This window comes from Canis lupus, chromosome 31, assembly GCF_011100685.1.
Source record: "Canis lupus familiaris isolate Mischka breed German Shepherd chromosome 31, alternate assembly UU_Cfam_GSD_1.0, whole genome shotgun sequence".
NCBI classification, from domain to species: Eukaryota; Metazoa; Chordata; class Mammalia; order Carnivora; family Canidae; genus Canis; species Canis lupus.
The window spans coordinates 35,668,276-35,674,275 of NC_049252.1; the positions used below are offsets into that span (position 1 = coordinate 35,668,276).

General features: G+C 58.6%; 1 long non-coding RNA gene across 2 annotated transcripts in view; it reads right to left on the minus strand.

Annotated features, from left to right (window-relative positions):
• The window catches only part of LOC119867074, a 37,652-nt gene extending 36,534 nt beyond the window's left edge, over positions 1-1,118 (minus strand). The window contains exon 1 of one of the 2 annotated variants that reach the window (XR_005382426.1): positions 737-1,117. This is a non-coding gene — a long non-coding RNA (uncharacterized LOC119867074). Of the gene's footprint in view, positions 1-736 lie in introns of both variants that reach the window. The other variant, XR_005382427.1, reaches the window with a different exon arrangement.
• Between the last annotated feature and the right edge of the window lie 4,882 nt (positions 1,119-6,000).

Below are 6,000 nucleotides of genomic sequence, written 5' to 3' on the forward strand. Positions count from 1 at the left end.
ATCCACCCATCCATCCATCCATCTGTCCATCCATCCATCCATCCGTCTGTCCGTCCATGCATCCATCCATATATTCAGTGGAAGGATATCTCCCAAGGAACTGCCATCCGTGGGGCAGCAAGCTACATGCCGGGACAGAGGTGAACAAAAAAGCCAAGTCTCATAAACCTGAGCTGCCACATGACATGGGGGCGGGAAGGGTGCCAGTTGGATATTGGATTGACATCACGGGGCCACCATCCTGTTTGTGCAAATCCCCACAGGCTGCCCTTCTGTGGCTCCCCCTGCCTTTCAAAGCTAACCTTGACATCTATGCTCCTGCCAGCTCTCACCTGCGGGGATGTCTGGGGATAGAGTGGGGGGCCGGCTGCAGGTCGGTTCCGTGCTCCCCAGCAGCTCTGCAGTGGCTCTTGCTGCCACCCTGTGCCCTGATGGCCCTGGCTAGGCGGGGTCAGCCTCTCCCATGCTCCCTGACCCACCAGGGGGCAGCCCCTTCACACACCTGGAAAAAGTGGCCTCACCTGCCTGTCATTTGCAAGGTGTCTGGGAGGGAGATGTGGGAGGAACAGGTAGTCTGTGATAGCAACGGGCTTGCTCACCCAGTTCACTGATTGTGACGGTCATTAAGGCTCCTCTCCCTTGGCTGTCCCCACCCACGGCCCTCCCATCCAGGAAGGCCCACCTTAGGTACACTCTAGGTACACCCTCTCATCTGGCCTCCCACTGTCTCTCTCACCTGGTGGAGCTCTCCTGTAAGGAACCCAGCCACCTTGGGTCCTTGTCTGGGAGGTTCTGACACCGCCCACCATCACGTCCCTTCCACACTGACCTCTGGCTCTGATCTCATGTTGTCTGGATGCAGATGGTGAATTGCTGTTTCAATAAAACTGCTTCCAGGGGACACCACACCGGTGCCCTGGCCATATTCTCAAACATTCACACAGCGATCTTGTGAAAACCAGCATCCCACTTCAGGTGGGGTGAGGGGTCTGCAAGTCTGATGAGCTCCCAGGTGGTGCAGGACCTAGGATGACCCAGAGTATCAAATGCCATCTCTCCTCCCAGCCTCATTGTCAAATTCAGTGGCTCTCAACCACTGAAGTTGGGGGGCTGTTTTGCCTCCCAGGAGACATCTGTGGTGGTCACAATGGGGGTGTTGCCACTGGCCTGCCAGTAGATGGAGATCAGCGGTGCTGCTAACTGTCCCACCCTGTCCAGGACAGCCCCACGGCAGAGGATTATCTGGCCCCAAACATCAATAATGCTGCCCGGATTGAAAAACCCTACAAAAAAAAAAAAAAAAAAAGAAAAGGAAAGGAAAACCCTACATACCAACTCAGTAAGATCTAATTTTGCTCATACAGCGGAGTTACCTACATGTTCTTCTAAAAACCTCACTTCCGGGGATCCCTGGGTGGTGCAGCGGTTTGCCACCTGCCTTTGGCCCAGGGCGCGATCCTGGAGACCCCTGATGGAGTCCCACGTCGGGCTCCCAGTGCATGGAGCCTGCTTCTCCCTCTGCCTGTGTCTCTGCCTCTCTCTCTCTCTCTCTCTGTGGCTATCATAAAAAAAAAAAAAAATTAAAAACCTCACTTCCTGGAATCTCTCCCGGGCAATGACTTGGGCACCTCGGGGGTGAGACCTTGGTTCTGTACTTTCCAGATGTGCTTGGGGTTCATCGTGCAGCCCCAGCTGAGAAGCAGGTCTCCCCCCAGCACTATGTTGGTGTAAGTCGCAGGCTGGGGAGAGGGTTGGTATTGGGGAACATTTCGCACCCCCTGCAGTTGCATGGCATACGCTTTAACCCACAGCAGCTGCCAGGGTGCAGAGCAGCCTGCAGACAGCCCACTTTTTGTGCTCTGCTCCACCAGGACCTGGGAAAATCCCAGGCCTCCATGTGCGCATTTGGGGGTTCAGCTTCCGCCTGGGGTTGGGGGAGCCGACGGTGCTCCGCTGCTCCCTCCCCCTTAGACCCGTCAGCATTCCACTTGTCTGCGTTGGCTTCCCCCTCTACAAGAGGCTTTCACTTCATTTTTGTGAAAACTGGGGAGGTGGGGGTGGCGGTGAATGGTTAATAACGGTAACCGTCCTGTGATTGCGCAGGTGACAAAATGAAGGGCTGGCTAGAGAAAAAGCGGAGCCAGGATTGGGACCTAGAATTTATGCATTTGAATCATGTGATGTCTCTGCTCTAGCCCATTTTCCATAGAATTTGTTCACTCATTCATGCTTTCGTTCATTCAAGTGCATTAAGAATTGCAACGTGCCAAGGATCATTTTAGCAGCCGGATACACGAGTCTGGGAGAGTTCTTGCCCACGGGCCACTCACGGACCTGGACTGGTAGGTGGCGAGCTGAGGGGACCACGTCATTATAATGCCATGCGAAAGATGCCCAAACGATAGGCCAAGTCCCACCAGCTGTGGGACATGGAGCAGCCCACCGCACTTCTCAGATCCTCAGCGGCCTCGGCGGCCCCATCTGTGACATGGGAGCAGCTCTACTCTGTTGCACCGTGTGGTTATAAAATGAAGTCATCGAAGTAACAGGCGCATCAACATCAATAGTGAAACATTTAATCATCCACTCACCGCCTCGTTAAGACACTGGACAGAGAGGCTAGCAGTGACCAAAAGATCATGAGTCAGTGAAAAAGTGAAAACTACTTTTGTTTTTCCCTTTAGAAAGAAAGCAGATGGGACACCTGGGGGGCTCAGTGGTGGAGCGTCTGCCTTTGGCTCAGGCCGTGACCCCGGGGGTCCTGGGATCGAGTCCCGCATCGGGCTCCCCGCAGGGAGCCTGCTTCTCCCTCTGCCTGTGTCTCTGCCTCTCTCTCTGTGTGTCTCATGAATAAATAAATAAAATCTTTAAAAAAAAAAAAGTGGCAGAGATTTTTATTTAAGGGATTTTGAAAATTCTCCTGTAACCTCTAAAATAGGCGTGTGTGGATTTAACTACTTGCCACTGTGCTGATCGCTGTTTCACTTTATAAGGGAAAAGCAGCTTTTTGCTCATGTCTAAAAGGAGGTTTCCAATGTCAGGTTCCTTGGCGTGATGGCTACGAGGCAACGTGACCAAGGGAGTCTTTGCTTTGCATTCATCAGCCATTCTGACTTTTGTTCTGTGTGATGAGTCAAGAACAAATGAATGGTCTTGTTTCTCCCACAAAACTGCTTTCCTCCAGCCACACCCCATGCTGATCAAACACACCTTATGCGTCAACACTCATGACTAGCTAGGGTGTTTGAAGGTGTGACATCAATCAACCCTCTTCTTGATCCCTGTGGCCTGGACTCAAATTGCAATTTCCTGGTAGGAGCCAAAAGCTTCCCGCAACAAATGTTCCAAAAATACTAGCTTAGTGTATCTCCCAGTTGAACCCAAGGTGGGTCCCTTGAAAGTCAGGCCTTCGCAGAGAGAAGATTTATACCTAACACATGGGTGTGACAACATCACCTCTGACAAGTCGCATGACGCGCCTCTCAATGTCTTCCTTCATCTGAAACCTAAAGGGTTTGGGGAGTGGACTCCCCCAACTCCCTCCTGGAAGGTTGCGTGGCCCTGGGTATGGATATCGTGGGCTGAAGGCTTGTGTCTTTTCATCAGCCCTGTTGGAGCCCTAACCCCAGGGCGAGGGCATCTGGAGGTGGGGCCTTTGGGAGATAACTAGGTGTAGCTGAGGTCATGAGGGTTGGAGCCCTTCTAGGAAGAGGAAGACAGAGCAGAGTTCTCTCTCTCTCTCTCTCTCTCTTTCACACACACACACACACACACAGAGAGAGAGAGAGAGAGAGAGAGAGAGAAAGGTCGGGTGAGCCCACAGCAAGGGCAGCTGTCTGCAAACCTGGAAGAGAGAGACCTCCCCAAGCACCTAATCTGCAGGCACTTTGATCTGGGACCTCTAAGCCTCTAGGACTGTGAAGAAGATGAACTGGGACTGTTTACGCCACCCAGTCTGTGGCATTTTGTATTTTGTCACAGCCTGAGCTGGCTGATACAACCTTTTTGGGGGAGAAAATGCTCTGAGGGAGCTGAATAACGTGAAGCCTGGACTTTTCACAGGCCCTCATTCAGCGCACATGCCAGGGCTGAGTGCTTGCTGGGTCCCCCCACCCCCACCCCAGGGCTGTGCACGCGGGACAGAGAAAACACAGGCCCCGCCTACCAGGGCCCCGCAGGACCGCAGGTGCATCTGCAGGCAAAGAAGTCATTAACCCGCTTCATTCATTAACCCGCTTCACGCCAACTCTGCAGAAGTCCTGCGGGGCAGGGCAGGAGAACGGACTCAGCATTTCCACAGGAATATTTTAATACGGGGATTCGTTCTAAAGGCCTTCCTGGGGGGTCCTCATACTTTCAAAAAGTGAATCACGATTACAAGGGGCCGAGGGGAGCAGAGAGGAAGCCAGACGCTGGCTTGCAGGAGCGGGAGCAGGTGTGGCCAGGGGAGAGCTGGAGCCTGGGCAGGAGAGTTGACACCTGACCCCACAGGGGGCCCTCCCCTGAGGCCTGACCTTTCCTGCAAGCCCCTGTCCGCCTCAGGAACTGCCCTGTGGGGCCTCCTGCAGGGGCACCTAGCTGAGCAGTGTCAGCACCCGCCTCCGGAAAGCCTAAGGCAGTTTGCGGGGTGCCCTGTGGCAGGGCCTCCACGGGAAGGCGGCTGAGGTCTCCTGGTGCCTCCCCCGTCCACGTAGCCCGGGAGGTGGTGATGGGGCCCCGGTGCGGTGCACGGGGCGGAGGGGCGGGGAGATGGTGGGGTCCCCGGGACACGGGGTGCAGAGGGGCGGGGAGATGGTGGGGTCCCCGGGGCACGGTGGGAGGGGAAGGGGGAGATGGTGGGGTCCCCGGGGCACGGTGGGAGGGGAAGGGGGAGATGGTGGGGTCCCCGGGGCACGGGGCGGAGGGGCGGGGAGGTGGTGGGGTCCCCGGGACTCGGGGTGCAGAGGGGCGGGGAGATGGTGGGGTCCCCCGGGACACGGGGTGCAGAGGGGCGGGGAGATGGTGGGGTCCCCGGGACCACGGGTGCAGAGGGCGGAGATGTGTGGGGTCCCCGGACACGGGAGGTAGTTGGTCCCCGGACACTCAGGGCGTTTCCCGGACCGGTTGGAGGGCGTGGAATACGGCGTGTCCCCGGGACACGGGGTGCAGAGGGGCGGGGAGATGGTGGGGGTCCCCGGGACACGGGTTCAGAGGGGGCGGGGAATGGTGGGGTCCCCGGGACGGGGTGCAGAGGGGCGGGGAGATGGTGGGGTCCCCGGGACACGGGGTGGAGGGGCGGGGAGATGGTGGGGTCCCCGGGACACGGGGTGCAGAGGGGCGGGGAGATGGTGGGGTCCCCGGACACGGGTGCAGAGGGCGGGGAGATGGTGGGGTCCCCGGGACACGGGGTGCAGGGGGGGGGAGATGGTGGGTCCCCGGGACACGGTGGGAGGGGCGGGGAGATGGTGGGGTCCCCGGAACGGGGTGCAGAGGGGCGGGAGATGGTGGGGTCCCCGGGACACGGGGTGCAGAGGGGCGGGGAGATGGTGGGGTCCCCGGGACACGGGGTCAGAGGGGCGGGGAGATGGTGGGGGGTCCCCGGACACGGGGTAGGGCGGGGATGGTGGGGTCCCCGGACACGGTGAGAGCGATGGTGGGTCCCCGGACACGGGTGCAAGGGGGAGGTGGTGGGTCCCCGGACAACGGGGCGAGGGCGGGAGGTGGTGGGGGTCCCCGGGACACGGGTGCAGAGGGGGCGGGGAGATGGTGGGGTCCCCGGACATGGGGTGCAAGGGCGGGAATGGTGTGTCCCCGGGCACGGTGGGAGGGGAAGGGGGGATGGTGGGGTCCCCGGGACACGGGTGCAGAGGGGCGGGAGATGGTGGGGTCCCCGGGACATGGGGTGCGGAGGGGCGGGAGATGGTGGGGTCCCCGGGACACGGGTGGAGGGGGCGGGAGATGGTGGGTCCCCGGGACACGGGTGCAGAGGGCGGGAGATGTGGGGTCCCCGACACGGCAGAC